A 20319-nucleotide genomic window follows, 5' to 3' on the forward strand; every position below is an offset into this window, starting at 1 on the left:
AAGAATGAAAGAGACATGCATTAATGTTACAGAGCTGAGGAGATTTCTTGGAGCATGTGTCTTCTATGTTATTTGGATCCCACATTATGCACATGTAGCAGATCCTCTTTATCAACTTTTGAGGAAAAATCAAAAATTTCTGTGGAGTGTAGTACATATTAAAGCTATGCGAAAGCTGAAATGTTTGCTCCAATCATCACCTACTCTGAGAAAGGCAGATTATGAGTGTGGCAGGCCTGTGATTGTTACAGTTGATACTAGTCCTACTGGGATAGGATGGGCAGTAGGGCAAGATGATGAGGATGATCACAGGTATGTAATCAGATTTGGAGCAAAAGTATTAAGCATCCGACAAAGAAAATATCCGCAGATCAAGAGAGAGTTATGGGGAATAGTCACTGCTCTAAAATGTGAAAAAGAATATCTTATTGGGGCATCTGTACTTGTGGAAACTGATTGCTTGCCACTTCTTGGGATGATAGCAAGTTGTACCACTCCAGATATTGCTATGCTTAGGTGGATTGCTTATATCAAGTCACTAAATCCTGAGTTTGAGCATATTGCGGGAAAAGATAATCCAGTTGCAGACATGCTATCAAGAGCCAGGTATGAAGATGAAAAAGAGATGATTAGTGACATTGATGATGTGGGTACAAAGTTCTACACTACTGCATATGCAAAGGGGGACCATATTTGCCTATCAAATACACTTGAGTCTTTTACTGAGGAAATGTATGAAGGAGATTGGTTGCTTATTGGTCAATACTTGAGTACTCTGACAAGACAGGGAAGTTGGTCTGACTCAGAATTCAAGAGGATCCGCAGAAAAGCATATGGTTATTTCCTAAAGGATGGGTACCTCTGGAAGCATCCTAAGCAGAGGAATGCTATGCCACAGAGAGTCATATGTGATAAAGAGACTCAAGGGAAGCTTGTGAAAGAATTCCATGAGAGTCTCTGGGCTGGACATCGAAGTGTGTGGGCCACCTTTACCAAAATAAAGGAAAAATATTGGTGGAAAGGAATGTACAAGGATATTTCCCAATATGTGGAAACATGCATGGTATGCCAAATGTACTCAAATGTGCGGCATCGTGATGGCTTGCAACCAACTTACCCACCTGCCATGCACTACAAATGGGTAGTGGATTTAGTTACAATGCCTTTTGGAATTTGGCAGATGTGGTACATAGCACTTGCAAGAGAAGATTTGACAAATCAGGTAGAAGGGCGTGCTCTTAGAACAAAGAGTACAGAGACAGTATGCAAATTTCTCTTGGAAGATGTGATTTGTCGGTATGGTTGTGTTGGGAAAATAACAGCTGATAGGGGTGAGCTAGATGTTGAAGAAGCAAGGGAATTCTTCTCTAGAATTGGCATCAGACTGTCCCTAACATGTGCTTACAATCCTGAGGGCAATGGTAAAAGTGAGCGAGGGCATCCTCCAATCATTAAAGCTTTAGCTAAGGCATGCAGAGAAAGAATGCGAGAGTGGCCAAGGCTGCTACCATATGCCTTGTGGGCTGACCGTACAACTCATAGCTCAGTGATGACAGGATACATGCCTGCAGAATTAATGTATGGTCAGAAGCCAGTAATGCCAGTTGAAGAAGTAGTTCCAACTTGGAATGTTTTGCCCTGGATGGAAGGATTGAGCAGGGAAGACCTCCTTGCATTGCGAATAAGGCAACTGGAGAGAAGGCCAGAAGATGTAGAGCTTGCTAAAGCTCGCTTGAGAGATGCAAGGTTGAAAAATAAAGAAAGATTTGATAGAAGACACAGACTCCGGCAAAAACCTATTGAAGAAGGTGATTGGGTTCTAATGTATGATAGTAGCCTTGACAACCAATTCACTGTTCAAAGAAAATTTGCAAAAAGATGGTTTGGCCCTTACATTGTCAAGCATGTGCATGGAAATGCCACGTATACTCTGTGTGAGCTTGATGGAACAGAGATAAAGAATCTTGTGGCAGGCAAAAGAATCAAGATGTTTAAAAGAAGGCATGATAGTGATCCTTTTGATTCACAGGAGACTCAGGATGAGAGGCTTGACAGTGGTAGTATGGATATGGTTGAAGAGGAAGAGGATGATCTTCCTAGTAATGTAGACGATGAAGACGACATCCAGTTATATGTGGATCTTGATGATGATTTGGCACATACCAGAGGATGTGCAGGTTTAGAGGGGGTGGATGTCGTGCCACGGAACGTCTATGGTGTGAAACCATGCATGTAAATCCATCAAATGCAAATCCAGATGCATGGGGTTAAGTGCCATGACGAGTCAATATATGATGCCTGAGTACATATGTTCATATTGTAAATGAGGTTCAATAAGACAAGCTGAGGCTGAGCCAGGTCTTGAAGCCTCTGACAGTGTGGTGTGAATCGTGGAGTTTTTTATGCTTATGGAGAATTTTGGAGATAGCAGAAACCCTGTGCCTTGATAGGACTGGATTATGCTTGTGGGTTTGACTGCTTTTACTGATTCCATGAGATGGTGAAATGCTCATAAGCCGTGTCTATCATGGTTGAGTTGATATTAACACTGAGACAGAAAACTTTTATGGTATATAATGGTCGTGGTCATGATCATATGCTTCTGATGGCAAGGTCATATGTGTAATAAGGATGCCAAATGAAGCTTCTTTTGATGTGGCGTGGGAAACACCCTTAGCAAGGTTGTGGTGTGAAGGAGTTTGATTTTTTTTATGGTTATCACTCTAAAATAGATGCGTGGAATGGTAGGCGCAACGTGGAAAATCAAAATGGAAAAAATGCGTTTTTAGCTGCAAAAGGTGGTGGGGGGAACCGATTCCCTTGCGGGAAAAAGGAGAAAAAAACCAGAGTGTGGGGAAGCGCATATCAGAAGGAAGTCTGCAGAAAAATGGAGAGAACCAGTTCGCCTTTGACCAGAGGCTAAAAATCCTAAGTGGCGGCTACTGTTCAGCGCTTGTAGGAGTTAGAAATGATGAGTAAATCGTGTGCTATCTAGTGATAGGTTTTTTAATAAATATATATTTTCTGCCTTTCACGGCCTGCAGCGAAGCGCCGTTTGGAATTTTACAAAAATCATGTGGAATCCGCCTTTCACTTCAGATAAGTGTTGATTTACTTTTATTTAAATTCTCCACTCTACCTACCCACAATTTGAAAAATCGTAAGGTCCATAAAACCTTAAAGGTTTTTGTAAATCAAGAATGACTTGGTGTGAGGAGTTGTGATACTAATGCATCAAAATTCGTGGGATCAAAATATCAGAAAATGCAGCAAGGCTTTTGGTAAATTTGAATTGTTTCTACCCTAGTGGATCTGAAAAGCAAGCTATGGAATTTCTTAAAAATCATGTGAGCATGTTATAGTTATGCCATATATCGTCTTGTACTTGTGAGTTGTTGGAATTTATAGGCAGGTTTTCAGGTGATAAAGAACATCATGAGATGATGGGATTGGAGATACTGGATGTATGGAATGAAAATGGTTACATGTATGTTGGAATTATTTGAAGGTTATGCTATGCCTACATGTATTTGGCTTGAAGGATTTGGAAAAAGGAGCCAGTGAATCTATGCTTGGAAAGGGACAAGCACTTGGTACACAATTTTGTGTAATCATCAGGATGAATTCAAGGATGTATTGAGGTGAATTGACACATGTATATGTCATTAGAAATGGACATGTCCTATGCTCCTTGGGGAAATTTTGTGTGTGAGTTTCCTTATTAAATTTGGTACCTACTCTCACAGCTAGAAGTCTTGTACTTTCCCAGCGATACCGTCTACGTCACGACAACGTTTGTCCCAATCTCCTTAGTACTAGGTTTAAGTCAATATTAGATAAAGTGGGAAAAATCCCATGAAAAAAGTGGGGGTATGGCAAACGTATCCAAAAGTTTGTCAAAACATATTCATGTGACATATCATTAGAAAGAGCATGAAAAGTAGAATCAAGATCTACTTTGTCCGACAAATTTGGAGTTTGCATGTTCAAGTTATGGCCAAAACAAATTTTTTAAATTCATTCCCATTTTGAGGGATTTTCCCATTTTATCTAATATTGACTTGTTAGCTATGTGATCTGGATTTACTAGTGTGCTAGACCCTGAACTTTGGTCATCACCCCAGTGATCTCTAGGTTGCACCTCAGGGCCAGTACCATCTTGGAATTTGAAGTTATCTGTGAAATCCATAGCATCATGGCAACACTCATTGAAATTTGTATGCTTCTTTCCATAGAGATGTGTGTGCAGTGTTGAATTTTTGAGTCCTTTTAAGAAGAGAGAAATTAATCGACTCTGGGTGGGCTTCTCATCTTCTGGGCAACGATTAATGTACTGCTTCATTCTATTTACACAGTCTCTAACACTCTCAGTCTCGCCTTGCTTGAAAGAGTAGATGTTTGCTACTATGTTATGTTGAATCCCTATCAAGGAAAAAGCAGCAATGAATCTCTCTTCCAAAACTTGTAAAGAAGATTTGTCTGAAGCCTCTAGTGCCTGAAACCAAGCAAGGGCCTTTCCCTCAAGAGTGAGCCCAAACCCTTCAATTTGCGTATGCTTGTCAGTCACTTGCTCAACTCGAACTGCTTGCCTAAATGCTGCTACATGGTCATATGGATCTCCCGACCCTTCGTACTTCTTTACCAGTTTCTGAAGAGTTGATGGCCTTACTCATCTTGAATACTCATCATCAGGCCTATGGCCTCTCACTCTCAGTGGTTCCTCTCTTTGGTAAGGTGGTCCATATGCATCCCGAATTGGTGTTGGTCCCCTATTACCTGCCTCACCAACCCTCTCCAAAGATCCTGTTACCCACATTTCAGGAGGTGCATTTATGGGAGGCTGAGTTGTCTCCCATACCCTCCGATTGTCATAGTGAGAGAAACGTTGTTGCGGTGTGATCTGTGGTCGTACTTTTGGTGTAGGATAATATCTTGGTGCTAGAGTTGGGCTACTTGTAGTGGTCCACTTTGAGGTTGATGGTCCCTCTCTAGTGAACTCTCGTAGGGGAGGAGCAACAGTTTCTCCAAGAAAGGCTGTCTCTCCTGGTTTAGCTGTATTAGTAGAGAACACTTTCATGAATAATGGTTGTCCTCTCCACGTGAGCTCATGAATCTCCTTTCAATCTAAGGTTCGGTATTCATTGGCCCATTTATCAATGATTCGGTTCTTGTATCCTCTGCAAGCTTCTCGAAACTACCACAACAAGTGCTAGAGGAAGATCTAGCTCTGGCAATCTAGTTGTGGCATAATACCCTTCTAAAGAGTCCTTATAGACCTCTTGAAGTGGGTCATCCTAAAAGACCTTTGTCACTGGAATTTGTCGTACAAACTCCCATTTGTTCTCAGTCCCCTGATCCATTTTGCTCTTGCCTTTCATGTCCCTTTCCAAATTTAGATCTACAAAAAGTAAATCATCTATGGATGGCTTTGAGGACTGGGCATTGGATGGTCCAGGCATGTCCGGATCAATGAGACAATCATGTCTAGACTCAATTGCTCTGAAAGGCTTTGATAAATGTAGAAACCCAATTAGAGAGCTCTCCTAATTTGTCTACATTCTCTGGATGATAGGTGACTTCGTAGCAAACACCATCTCCACCCATGTACATGTCACCTTGGTCATTGACTAGAGGTGCTCTATCAAGCTCTGAGAAAAAGTCTGCAATCTTAACGAGATACCATTGTTATGGATCCCTAAAGATCTCAGCTCCTTGAGCATTCCTGTAGATATATTGAAGTCTCACATTGAGTGGTAACCCCATGGTGTCGGCTTCAAATGGATTAAAAGATCTTGTGGATGTCCTATTTGGAGCTAAGGGATGACTATTTCACGGCCCTAGATTGTCCATAGACAATGAGCTAGTTGTCCTGGAAAGGGTATCAGATTGGGATTCGAAAAAGGTGTCAACAATATCTGCCAAATTTTCTACCGATTGGGTCCCACTTTCCTGCGTAGGTACTCTAGAAGGTGCCCTAGACCCTATGGCAGTGTCTATATGACCTCCCGACCGCAAGTGCATAAGGTCAAATTTTAAGGATTTTTTTTTTAATCCAAAAATTTTCAAGTTGGCTCAAACTTTGCCAGAACCCATTTTGAACCCCCTCGAACACATTAGGCCAAAAAATAGCGTATTTTTCAGGATCGAAAATCGCCTAAAATTTACCAGTTTCCCATATTGACTCACTATGGGAAAATGGTTCCGGGACCGAAATTTCGACGATGGGTGTTTTCTAACTCCTCTCGAAAAGTTAGATAACCTCCCAATTTTTTGCGGCAGAAAATGAAAAATTTTTCACGCTTTTTTTTTTGGCACCCCCTTATCCAATGCGGTGGCAAATTTTATGGTGCGATGTGTGGGTCTCTCCGCGCGGTGCGCTGTTCACGCACAGCCGCCTTCTTTTATTATTATTATTTTTTTCTCTTTTTTGAAGTGCGTGTGCAGTGAACTCAATGTGTGTGCAGTTGTGAGATTTGCAATGCACGAATTCAATGCGTGTGCAACTGTGAGATTTGCAGCGAATCCAAAATGTTCAGTCTTCATGTGTGTGTACAGATTTCAGTTTCTCTACAGGTGCAGGTTTAATAGGAGAACTAAAATGCAGGTTTAATAGAGAACTAAAATGCACAAAATTAAACATACAGAAAACTAAATTGCGCTAAGAACAGAAAATAAAATGAACATGCAGAAAATTGAAACTATAAAAATTAACCTCACACAGCAAAAATTACCCTCAAACAGAATGACAAAAATGCAAAAATAGGCCTCTCTCTTTCGCACACAAATTGAAATTGGGAGGTTTAGTGTCTACCTCCAATCCTTCCCGTGTGTTGAATCCTTGTCCTGACCTCAAGTGAGAAGCGTAGCTAGCCAATCGCACTCAAATTTCAAGACAAATAAAGAGAATTTAACAACAGATTAGTCTTAAATAAGTACCAAAATTAGTCCCAAAGCCTGCTCTCCTATCCAACAGCTTTGCCACCGATTGGAGCTTAACAAGGAGTCGTAGTGTGTGTATGGTGCTCAACTAATGTAGGCACTCGCTCCCCGCGTACTACCGATCAACAAATGTGTTAAGAAACACAATGTCAATCCAAGGACTCGACCTGATTAGTGCATGAAGGCTTATCCCATGAGGGAGAGCTCACATACACGAACCACCACTTGACGATTCAACCATTCAACACCTCAATCAATCTCTCAATCCCTTAAATCCACTACACTAATCAAGAGAACAAGCAATGCATAGCAATCTCTTAATCCCATTCAAACATTGATTAAATATTAGCTTTCCCTAATGCTAGCAAACCCATAAGCGTGCATCTACTAACCCACAAGCTTAAGCAAGCATAGAATGTAACATTCACAAACCCACAAGCTCATAGAGAGAGTCTATCCATGAATAACTCATTGCCAATGAAGTGGGCAAGAGCTTGCATCAATGGAGACTACACACACACACACTACAAGCATGCATACACAAGAGAAAGAAAGAAGCATTCAACTAATCATAGATTAATCTACTTCAATGATGCTAAAACAGATTAAGAGAAAGAAGTGGAGCTATACTCATTGGAGCTTGATGCTCATTAGAGTACAATAGAGAGAGAGTTAGAGAGTTGCCATAGCTTGAGAGCTCAAGAGCTTCACTCAATAGCTTATGAGAATGGCCAAAAATGTACTCTTTCTTTAGCTAACATCTCTTTTATAGAGATGTCACTAACCCTAACCCTAGGCCTCTTTCACACATGGGCGGACAACCCCATAAGTGAGCTCTCATTTAGAACCCACATTGGCCTAAAACGATTTACATTGCACTTAGAACTCTCATTTAGAATCCACATTGGCCTAAAACAATTTACATTGCACTTCGGCACAAAAATATGAAAAAATTATGTGCGTCTTTATGTTCCCATGGCTATAATCCCGCTCTCTCGCATTAATTGCTTCCGGCCTCCTTCCATAATCCGTGTTCCCGTGAGTGTTCCCGTGGAACAGTGAATTTCTTACAGGGCCCCAAAATGTGCTCCGAATTCTTCTAATGCATGGGATGCACAACAAGACAAAGCACCTACAAACGCGCACACAGACGCGTTTACTCAACTAAAAAAAAAACTTACGGGCGCGTCTATTTCCACGTCTATTAGCGCGTCTCTAGACCCGCATCTAAAGGCGCATTTAAAAGGTAGCAAACAAATATGCCTTTATACGCGCTTATATATGCATATATAGACATGCATATAGACGCGCAAATAGACGGTCGGAGAGAAATTTAAAAAACAGATAGACGCCCTTTTAGACATGCTTATATAGGTGCATATAGACGCACAAATAGACGATCGGGGAGAATTTAAAAAACATACAGACGCATGTATAGATGCGTTTATACACGCAAACCAGACGCAGAGTAGACGCGTTTATAGACGCTCAAATAGACGCATCTTGAATAGACAAACGTGTATATAGACGCGCTACAGAATATTTTTTAAATTTTGTGTGCTTTAACAGAATGCTGTGTATGTTGTGTATGCTATGTAGTTACAGGAATCCTATTTCCACATTGTGTAATTCAATTCTTACAGCTAATCGTATTTTTATTAGCACTCTTGCAAGCACGTCTATAGCCGAAATTTCAATTATGCTAAAAGTAACACTTTTATAATAAAATAATCATCTTATATGCATACCTCTATGCATGAAATTCAATTATGCTAAACGTAACACTTTTATATTAAAATAATAAACTTTTATGCATACCTCTATGCAAGAAATTCAATTATGCATAATATAAAAATCAATTTCTTTAGGATTACAATGAATATCTTTCAATTAATCTAGGATGATAATTCCTAGAATATGGTAGAAAGTCCTCTTTTCATGCTTTGAATGAAATTATTTTATGCGTAATTTTTATAAAAATTTTGCCATAGCTCCGCTGCTATGACTGATAAATCTCAATTTTTCTAAGCGATAAAGCTTATCATTAAGGAAATAATTAGAATGATCCCTAATTGGATCATTAATCCATAATGGATTGAATCATCAATATTCATGAAATACATAAACTAAAAGCATAGAAAAAAGCCATTAATTTGGCCTCAAGCATAGATTAATCTTAGATTGAGGAAAAGCTTTATGAAAAGCTTCATTTGGATTGAGAATGGGTCATGAGTATGACCATTTCTTGAGTGAGAGAGAGAAACTACATAAAAACCATTTGAATTAAGCATAAATGGAAATTTATGTAATTCTTAACTATCATTAATCAATTAACTTCAATAACATTCATCAAATTATGTAACTCTTCACTACCATTCATCAATTAACTTCAATAGCATTCAAAAACCATTCCAATTAAGCTTCTCAAGCTTGAGAGGGGTTGAGAAGAGAGAAGCATTGAAAAATTATACAAAAGGTCAAAATTCACCATTTACCTTACAAATTGCTTGATTCTTTGTTCACGGTAGAGGCCCCCAACCAATCAATTAGTTAAGTATGTTGATGGAGCCACCAATGGGGATTGAAGAAAGAGGAAAGTGTCAAAAACTAGTGAATTATTAATGAATTCACAGTTCTTGGCTTAGGTGGAGTAGAGTAACAATGCATAAAACACTATATATTTTTCAAAAAGGGGGAGGCTTCTATTTATAGGGAAAATTGAGCTTCTAACCTAACAAACTGATTCTAGAATTTTCCAAATCAGTTTGGTCAATATTTGACCATTTGATTCTAGAATTTTCCAAATCAGTTTGGTCAATATTTGACCATTTTTAGGTCAGTTAAGTTAACTTTTTGGAACTAGACTTGAATGAGGAGAGAGGAGAGATGAAATATCTTAATTTTTATGAGTTTAAAACTCATTCAAGCATGTGAAATATGCATCTCCTTTAATGGACTCCCCTTCCTTACATATGTGTCATAATGGAATGATTATACCCAAAATATCTCATATTTTTAATATTGCTCATAGTTTTTTACTAATAAACTTTGTATATTTTCAACTCTTCATCTTATGTGAGCATTAACTCATTTTTGGATACCCAAAATATCTCATATTTTTAATATTTCTCATAGTTTTTTACTAATAAACCTTGTACATTTTCAACTCTTCATCTTATGTGAGCATTTACTCATTTTTGGAGATCGAACCCTAACCAATCCATCACTGTACGTTCTAAATTGATGACATTTCTATCATCTCATATGCATGATTTATTTTTGAATATATTTCATTGTTGTAAATGCATGTAGTGGGATTGTGTAATGATGTATACTGTAATGTACTATGAGATGGTTTAAAGAAAATAGTTCTTAATTTTGTAAAGGAATTCAGTTTTTCTTTACCATGCGTGTATTAATCCGTGTATGGCAGCGTGTATAGATGCGTGTATATAAACACATTTATACACACGTTGATAAATGCAAATATACACGCGAATTTAAATGCCAAAATACACGCGCCCGATTCTATTCAAATATATGCGCGACCATACACAATAACCATAGCCAAGCGGACATTGTTATGGAAGTGCTGTCGCCCCCACGGTGTTACCCTAGTTATATGTCGACAGGTCCGCCATTTGGTCTGAGCTACAGAAGTTCCCAAGTGAGGGAAAAGTGAGCGCTCATAAAGTTCTATAAAATCCTTCTTCACAGACTCGCTTGCATCTTGAAGGTGAGAAATCATCATGGATAAAACCAATTCCTGCTGCGAAGCCATAAAGTAGATTAAGAAGAAAGGAGATCGATGGAAGTAAGATTACTGCGAGCGACCAGTAAGAGTTACGACTTATATAAAACAAGGAGCTAGCGTAACCTAGAAGGAGATTAAGAAGAAAGGAGATCGATGGAAGTAAGATTACTGCGAGCGACCAGTAAGAGTTACGACTTATATAAAACAAGGAGCTAGCATAACCTAGAAGTCAACGGGGTATCTTGCCACTGAAGTTTTACCGTCTTTCCATGATTTGGTTTTGGCACAAATTTCTATAGAAGGCTTACATGAGATACATTATGAACTTTGAGATGAGGAGATAAAAGAAGCTCGTAGGCTAAGTCACCTACTTTCTTTGAATTCAGATAAGGCCCACAATATCTGGGGGATAATTTCTTATACTTCCTAAGAGATAAAGAGCTTCTTTTGGGCCGTACTCGAATGAAGACCAAAACCTTGATATCCAAAACACCAATTTTCACTTCTGAACTCATTGTTCTGAATCCTTAAAACAGGTGGAACTCCTGAGAAGTATTCTAGGGAAAGGGTCTTCCTTTTTTAAATAGAATCTTTCTGTTATTTTAGAGAGGGAATAATTATAAGATCAGAAAGGGAGATTCTTACTCCTGCATACCTTGGAGATTGGGGGGAGGAATCTTACAGTGAGCATGAAGCGCTTCCTGCCCACATGATGAACTAGAAAAAAGAAAAAAAGAGGATTACTAATGAACTGAGAAGAGAAAAAGAAGAGAAAAAGAGAGAAGGAAAGAGAGTAGAAAAGGCATGCACAGCGGGGATAAAAGAGAGGAGAAATGAGAGGAAAAGAGAGGAGAAAAAGAGGGGGATAAAAGAGAGAAAAAGAGAGGAGAATAGAGGAAAATATAGAGTGCAATCTATTTTTTCAATCATGCTTTCCCTTACCATCATTAATGCAATCCCCTTCTTCAATCATGCAATCCCTTTCTTCATTCATGTAATCCCTTTCTTCATTTATGCAATCACTTATTTCCATGAAAGGAGAGGAAAAGAGAGGAGAAAAAGAGAAAAAAAAGTGGGGATAAAAGAGAGGAGAAAGGAGAGTAAAAGAGAGTAGAAAAAGAGAGGAGAAAGGAGAGGAAAAGAAGGAAAAGAAAGGAGAAAAAAAGAGAAAATAGAGGAGGGGAGAGGGGAAAAAAAAAGAGAAAAAAAACACAACGTCTATCTACGCGTTTAACAGCCCGTCTATAGACGTGGCTACCTGTTTTCAGCACAGAGTAAAGGCGTCTATAGACGCGCTTTTAGATGCACTTTTAGACGCTCTCAGATGCGTCTATAGACGCGTTCTGACAGACATACTATTCAAAAAGACGAAAAGGACATGCGTTGCGCGCCCGACGTGCCCGACACAAAAACACAGTTGTTGTACAAAAACAGTCGTTTCAAAGAGAGCAAAGGACGAATCAAACGAGAGCAACTTTCAAAGAAGATCAACCCTAAAGAGACTTACCTTGGATAGAGGTATGGAAGCTTCTTGTCCTTCTTCAAAGCTGTTTCTCTTTCTTCTCTTCCTTGTTCACCCTCTTCTCTTGTGTGCTTGGAGATGATTGTGTAAGCATGGAGATAATTGTGGGTGCGTGAAGATAAGTGTGGATGCTAGGCTGTGAATCTGTTAATAACAAAGCAAGCACGTTAAAAGTTGTCATGTAGGCTGTAATGCCTGTGACCGACGGCAGACCGGATGGCCATATCCGGGGCTCAGTGGGAGAGGATGCCCATGCGGAGTCATGGGCGGCCAGGCTAGTGTGGACGGCAGGCCACACACTATATAGCCTGGGGGATGAGGGGCAATCCTCATTCTTCCTCTATGGCTGGGTGGTGAGCCAGAGGCCGTCCCCTCTCATGGTAACGCCCATAGTGGCGTTACAGATATCTAACACTGGTATCAGAGCGTGGTTCGAGGGGATCGTGAGAGTCCGCGCGCGAACAGGAGACCGGAGCCCACTCGATGGTTTTCATCCACAATCTTCTCACCCTTATCTCCACAAGGGAATGTGTGGAGGGAGGGGGGCCAAGATTTTTTGAAGGGAAGAACTCTTTCTCTCTCTCTCTCTCACTCTCTCTCCCCGGCACACACAGGAAGCAGCATCGCAGGCATTTTTCTCGTGGATCGGAGCATCCCGGAAGCATCCTTGTAGAGGCCCGCAACAACGCAGAACAATTCGACAGGCGACCGTAAAGGGGGGTGACTACTATTATTCTCTCTCCACCACTGCTCATTTTTATTAGCATTTTTTTTTAGTAATTTCCGAGTTCTCGCATTATTTTTTGCAAGAATTAAAAATATCTGCTAGGCGTAGTGTGTCCCCACCGCCTTCTACTTCTCTAGGTTTTTCCAGTCTCTTGTCCTCGGTCGCGGGTTTGACCCCGACCAAATTGTCAGGCCGTACACGCCCGACCGTTGTTCGGTCCGGAGCGTGCTTATCGATCACTCGTGATCCGCCAGCGCCCTCCTCGTCTATTGACCTCGTCTTAGGACCCAGCAAGCCCGCAGCGGCCGCATTGGCTGATGACCCCTTTCTGGCCGATGAGCCAGACACTCTTGAGCCGTCGCACAGAGAAGAGAACACAATCATTGATATATGCATGGATGCGAGTATAATCCAAGCCTCCAAGAGATGTCACAAAGTGCGTTGTTTGGTCTCTTGAGGTTGGAAATTTATTCTCCTTTGGAAGCATCTTCGACAAAAGCCTATCGACAAAATAATAAAATACATTAATATAAAAAATGATTTCTTTTTATATATCTATAATAGAAGTAGACAATTTATGAAAGTAGAAAACTCACTTGAGAAGTGCATTCAAACTTGCATTGCTGTATATACCTTATGCTTTAAGCTTTATGCATAAGCCTCATGCATAAGATTTATGCTTTATGCTTAAGGCCTTATGCTTAAGCTTTATGCTTTATGCCTTATGCTTTAAACTTTATGCATAAGCTTTATGCTTTATGCTTAAGGCCTTATGCTTAAGCTTTATGCCTTTTCCATAAGCTTATATTTTGTTAATATTTGATTACTAATCTTTTATATGTATGCATTACTAGTCTTCTTAGTATTTTCTTAGTTTGTATGTATGCATTACTAATCTTTTTCTCACCCTTTTGTTGGTTTTGTAGGTCTTCTAATCCTCTCTTTCAACATCAAGAAAAAGAGGTAGGTGCTTTCATATCTTTTCTCTATTATTATTGCACCCTTGAGTGCTAGTGGGGATTTGTTTTGTAGGTTTACCTATAAGCTTTATGCATAATGCTCATGCATGCTTTATGCATAATGCCTCATGCTTAAGGCCTAATGCTTACGCTTAATTCTTTATGCATAATGCTCATGAATGCTTTATGCATAAGGCCTCATGCTTAAGAGCTTATGCTTAAGCTTTATGCTTTATGCATAAGCTTCATGCCTTATGTTTTAAGCTTTATGCATAAGCCTTATACATAAGCTTTATGCTTTATGCTTAAGGCCTTATGCTTAGGCTTTATGCTTTATACATAAGCCTTATGCATGGGATTTATGCCTTATGCTTTAAGCTTTATGCATAACCGAACAACAATTTGACCCTTAATTTTCAGAAATGGCCTCACATGAGAGTGTAGATAACTTTATTTGTCAAAGAGATGAAGTAAAGAAAGTTAGTTCATCATAAGATGAATAAAGTCTATGTTCAGATACTTGGGAGATTCCGCATGGGGTGGCGGATGTTGAAATATACAAGTGAATAGGGTGTGTGTGGGAACAAGCTCTTGGATAGAGGCTGTAAAAGAGGAGATGTAATTGTGAAAGAACCTGTGAAAAGGTTAGAAGAATCTACTGGGAGAGAATAATGGGTAGCATGAGGGAATTTAGGAGTGTGGAGTTATTCTGGGAGATATTCAGGGAAAAGAGAAGAGGTGGAGAGAATCAGGCAAAAGGTGGAGATATTCTGGAAGTGAATCATGGAGAAATCAATGGGATTAGATGCTTGATGTAAACTCTATAAATTGAGGCATAGCCCTAATGAGAATTTGCTAGTTTTTGAGTATCCATGCCTACATTAATCTATTTGCTAATTATTCACTAATTACGTCTTAATCATTTCTTAATCACTTTGTTAATTATGTTGATTCTAGTGTTTGATCCACCATAGCTCATCATTATGCTCAAATTTCAACATGGTATCAGAGCCATGCCTAGAATCAACTAGATTTATGAGCCCATTAGTGAATTAATTAGGATTAGTATGTAATTAGCAAAAAAATCAATTTTTAGTGAGTTCTTCATCTTCCCCTTCACCCCCAGCCAGTGAAGGGTCTCTAGCACTTAGCACACATCAAATTAGGTCACAAGCTTTATACACAAGCTAGCCTACACACTTAGCTTCATGCTCAGCGAAACGACGCATCAAACCGCGTAGAATTCAGGGAGAAATCGTCATTTTTGTAGGCGCCTGTTTCTGGGAGTAAACTGCAGATCTTGAGCTCATCAGTTCAAATCTTTCTAATTCCTCTTAGCCCAAGGGGTAATCAAGCATGCTCTACAAGCTGGTGAAGACAGAAATCAATTTCATCAAGTCTACAGAGAGATCCAAGCTCTTCATCAAATCTGCAGGTGACTTTGGTAAAAACAAAGATTAAGCTTTCATTATTTGGTCAAATCTTGTGTTTCTTGGCTTAATCCTCTACTAGACTCATTTCTATTGATGCCTTTGAAAGCATTTGAGCTCATTTGAAGTGGAAGGCACCAGATCTGGACTCCCCGCATACTCTGTTTTTTGCACACAAACCAGAGCATTAATTTACTAATCAGTGATTAATCAGTGCTAATCACTGTACTTTGGTGCAATTGAGGGTTCAAATTAACCATTAGGTATCTGATACAGATCCCTATAACTTCAGATTGCAAATCGGAGTTGGTTTGATACTCCAACCATCCCGTACAAATTGGTTACCCTCGATTTAATGTAATTTCTGGAAAAATTGTGCTGATAAATTTGTGAAAATCATCATTTTGCATTTAACCCTTGGTTAATGCCTGTAAATCTCACTCAAATTCAAGATTATTCACAGCCAGAGTTGCATTTGGAATGTGCATGAGAATGAATGCTATACGCATTATGTATTGGGCACATTGCATCAGTGTAAAAATGGGAACAGACACTGCCCTTGTCCAGAATAAGGCAAGAGGTAAGACCTCCCGCATAGATTTGGGTTTGCATTGCATAATGACAAAAGATAAACATCAAAAGCCCAAAGGAACTGTCAGCAAAACATTGAAACATGTTGCTCACATGGAGCAAAATGACCTGACGGACGAGCTCATGGCCCCAGCCATGAAAGAAGAAGAATATCTCTTCCCAAGAAGAGGATCCACACCAAGAAGATCTAAAGGAAGACATGGACACGAGAAGAGAAGCTGCCACAAGAAGAGAAGCTGCCCCGAGAAGACTGAAAGAAGAGACGGCCGCGTGGAGAGAAGCTGCCACGACAAGAAGACTGAAGACAAAAGAAGATGTGAGGCTCCAAAGAGTGAGGAGCCATGTGAAAATCTCTGAGAGAGAGAGAGAGAGAGAGAGAGAGAGACCCCACAACCCAATGTAACCTGCCCCAACAAAGTAAAACCACCTCTGAGCCACCGCGATGATGTAGGCCACGTGGTAGATGTATGTGTGAGCACTTTAGTCAAGGTCGCGGGCACTTATAGTAGCCTTGGACACATAGAGAGAGAGAGTGTCAAGGACTATGGAGTTTAGGGACTTGAGGCATTGGTCGCGGACTGTCAAGTAAGAGAGAAACTTGATACAGGGTCCAGGTGTGCTGAGATAACTTGAGGGGAGGAGTAGACACTGGTCGCGGACTACCAAGTAAGGGGAGGCAAACTTGGTATAGGGTCTAGGTGTACTAGGAGTATTCACTTGAGGGGAGGTGTTGAAATATACAAGTGAATAGGGTGTGTGTGGGAACAAGCTCTTGGATAGAGGCTGTAAAAGAGGAGATGTAATTGTGAAAGAACCTGTGAAAAGGTTAGAAGAATCTACTGGGAGAGAATAATGGGTAGCATGAGGGAATTTAGGAGTGTGGAGTTATTCTGGGAGATATTCAGGGAAAAGAGAAGAGGTGGAGAGAATCAGGCAAAAGGTGGAGATATTCTGGGAGTGAATCATGGAGAAATCAATGGGATTAGATGCTTGATGTAAACTCTATAAATTGAGGCATAGCCCTAATGAGAATTTGTTGGTTTTTGAGTATCCATGCCTACATTAATCTATTTGCTAATTATTCACTAATTACATCTTAATCATTTCTTAATCACTTTGTTAATTATGTTGATTCTAGTGTTTGATCCACCATAGCTCATCATTATTCTCAAATTTCAACAGCGGATATTCGAGAAACGAATCCGACACCACTTTCCATGTTTTCAAAAGAGATTTGGTTCGAAGGCATGTTTTTAGAAGAGATTTTCTATCTTTGAAGATTTCGTGCATGATAATCTACTAATTCTCATGGGATGTTGTTTTTTGGGCTTCTTCCAGAGCCTTGAGGATTTTATGTGCAAGATAGAGAGAGAGAGAGATTTTGAGATTCGGGTCGGCCGTCCTTAGACAGGGAATGCCGAACATAGATTGTGATTTATGCTCTCTGGGAACCATTTGGTAGAACGTAGAGTGGATGAGTTTTACTAGAGGTATACCGGAGATAGCCGCGACGTCTACTAGAGTGGTGGTTGGGTGGATCCGAGCTGGAGAAAGGCCCTCTTGGCTAGATCTTTTGTTTGTGATTCTCTCTAGGATTTTTTCTGGATTTTTGTATTGACAAATATTACTATTACTTTGGATTTTGCAAACGAATATGATTTATTGAAAAACTCTTCGTTTTTCTGAAGTATGAGTGATTTTTTTTCTCTGTGATTTAGGAAATTTTATGTTAGAAGATAGAACAGAATATGGGTACGTTTCACTTTTGTGTGCACGCACGGAGGATGCCCAGTTCCATACGATGCCTTGTGTGGAGACAAATTACACATCGTGTGGTTCACTTGCACATCTACAGATGGTAGATCTTGATGCAAGTCACCAAGAGATAGTGCCATGGCAACGCTATGAGTATGTGACACACCAGCTCTCTAGAGTGGAGGGCAGTCCATGAAGTTGTAGCTCATGGGACAAACATACACCACATTGTCCCTTCATAGCCACATTTAGGGAGCACATCTACCCCTATATACGGCATGTCATTGTGCCAACTGGCAGGATCATGAGTTTCGAGCGAGCATGCCTAGCAGAGTTTCCTATTGATGTGGTCGACTATGTGGTTGATTTTGCATAGAGCTACACCTTCATACCTTTTCAAGAGATATAATCTGAGTATCACTTCTTGGAGCAGGTAATGGTTATATTTCATAATATTTGTTTCGTGTTTAAGCTATATTACTTATTTGATTTTTTGTGTCCTAAGTTTCTCTCTTGCTTACCTCACTATTATGGTCCACATTAGCTACCGACATACAGAGGCCCATGTAGATGGGATACCGAGTACCCTCGAGGCCCGTGTCATTATTCAAGATTATCATTTCTATATCAGTGATGATCATTCACATGATGTGCATTTTGTGCAACATTGTTTTCGTCACCATGATGATTTTTTATGATATTGTGGAATCACACATGGCCAGCATGGGTTTGGTCGAATGGTTGTGGTGCATAGTTCAAGTCGTCTCGCGAGGACAATTCTATTAGCTCTACAGGTAGTACTTATGGTTCTCTTATATTTGCAATTAAACTAAATTCACTAGAACATCCTAAAGAAAACAATAACTAAGACTTTGTTTTATGGATTTATAGGTGGCATGTGCAATCTAGTATCCAAGTGATTTGGTCATTCTTTGAGACTAGTCACGAGAAGGGCGAGCATGATCGTGTGGGCGCGTGTATGAAACGTGCCCTCAGGCATCATCAACTACGAGGCAGGATGCTGAGCGGTTCAGAGATGCGGGCCATGTGGTCGAGTGGTGCTCCCAACATTTATATGGGAGTGCCCAAATGTGATGCTCAGATTGTCAGGAGATTTTTTTGGCATGTAGATGGTGGCATGACTGACCGTAGAAACTCCCATGATTGTGACACAATACCTGGCACCTTGGGCTTACATTCATCATCACGTGAATGGTGGCCTCCATGATTTACACACCGTGGTTTGCATGCTTCTGTAGAGCATGTATGGATGGCGATTGGTCACATTGTGCCTCGAGAGGATGGGCAGGTGCATGGATACAGATAGTCCTCTCCCCTGAGCATCCTTCACATCCATTGTTGTCCAATGAGCACACAGGTTGTGTGTTCATGGCCAGTTATGATGACTTGATAGATTTGCTATAGGAGGATGATGTATTTGCTGTTATTGTTGGCAAGGGAAATAGCAAGGGAGTAAACTACTATATCTGATGAGTTTCACTAGGCCAAAGTGCATCCTTGACCAGGATATAGTGGATGATCCAGGGTTTTCTTTTGATGCCCATAGCATGATTGCGGCAAGCTAGTTCTACCAGTAGATTCGACTTCATCGGGGGAGTCTTGAGTTCCAGCAGTGGAAGAGGGAGTTAGAGGCATTTCAGTTCTCTCATCTAGTGGTTGATACTAGGCTCACTCTTGATCGATTACAAAGCTGAAAAAAGAGTTCTCACCCTCGTTTTCGACTTCAAGTGGATGACCAGGAGAGCATTCTAGAGCATTTGAGAGCTAGGAGAGGGTGCTCGTGACTAGATCTCTATCTTTATAGTGACTAAACTCAGACTAGTTGGGTTGGCTCACTTACATTGTACTTATATTTATTGGTACTCACTAACCTCAAAATAGGTGGGGTAGCTCATTTTCATTATTCCTTGATCTTTTGAGTTGATGGCTAAACCCAGAGTGGCTTGGTTAGCTCACATTCTGATGTACTTAGTTGATGTTTTTATCATATGAGTTTTTTCATTATTGAGGATCATTGCATTTTAGTTGATGTTCATGGTTTTTTTATTTTTTAAACACTTTAGCTATCATATTGTTTGTTGAAAATCCCCATGCCATCATACCGTAACATGCTCTGTTGGGAAGAAAAATTTGCAAGCATGTGTGGGGGGGACCCACCCCCACATGCCCACAATGTCTGGTCCCCATTAGAGCATGTTGCAGTACAATGGTATGAGGAAGAGGGGGATTTTCCATGGCCTCTTAAGAACCAAGAGACTTGAAAAATGTGCACTCGGCACTAATTACTAACCCAAACATGCTCCGATGGGGACCAAACTTTGCAAGCACATAAACAATATCGTGAAGGCTAGCATTGCCTCCAAGTCGTCCGACATGATATGTAATGTAGACGATGTGTCTCTAGTAGTCCTGACCACTAACTTGCAGTCTATCTCCGCGATGAGGTCCACAATAGATGAGCGGCCCTCCTCATGGCCCTCCTCATGTGACTCCATGTTAGAACCTAAGCCTAGCACAAACGGGCAGGTTAATGTGAAAGGCCAATGTGAAAGGTCCAATGCTTAGTGATAAGTAGCAGTAATGATGCTATAAAACAATGCTAATGAGCCTGCTAATTTGTT

Source organism: Cibotium barometz, chromosome 21 (genome assembly GCF_041138505.1).
Source record: "Cibotium barometz isolate CiBa-2024 chromosome 21, ASM4113850v1, whole genome shotgun sequence".
NCBI classification, from domain to species: domain Eukaryota; kingdom Viridiplantae; phylum Streptophyta; class Polypodiopsida; order Cyatheales; family Cibotiaceae; genus Cibotium; species Cibotium barometz.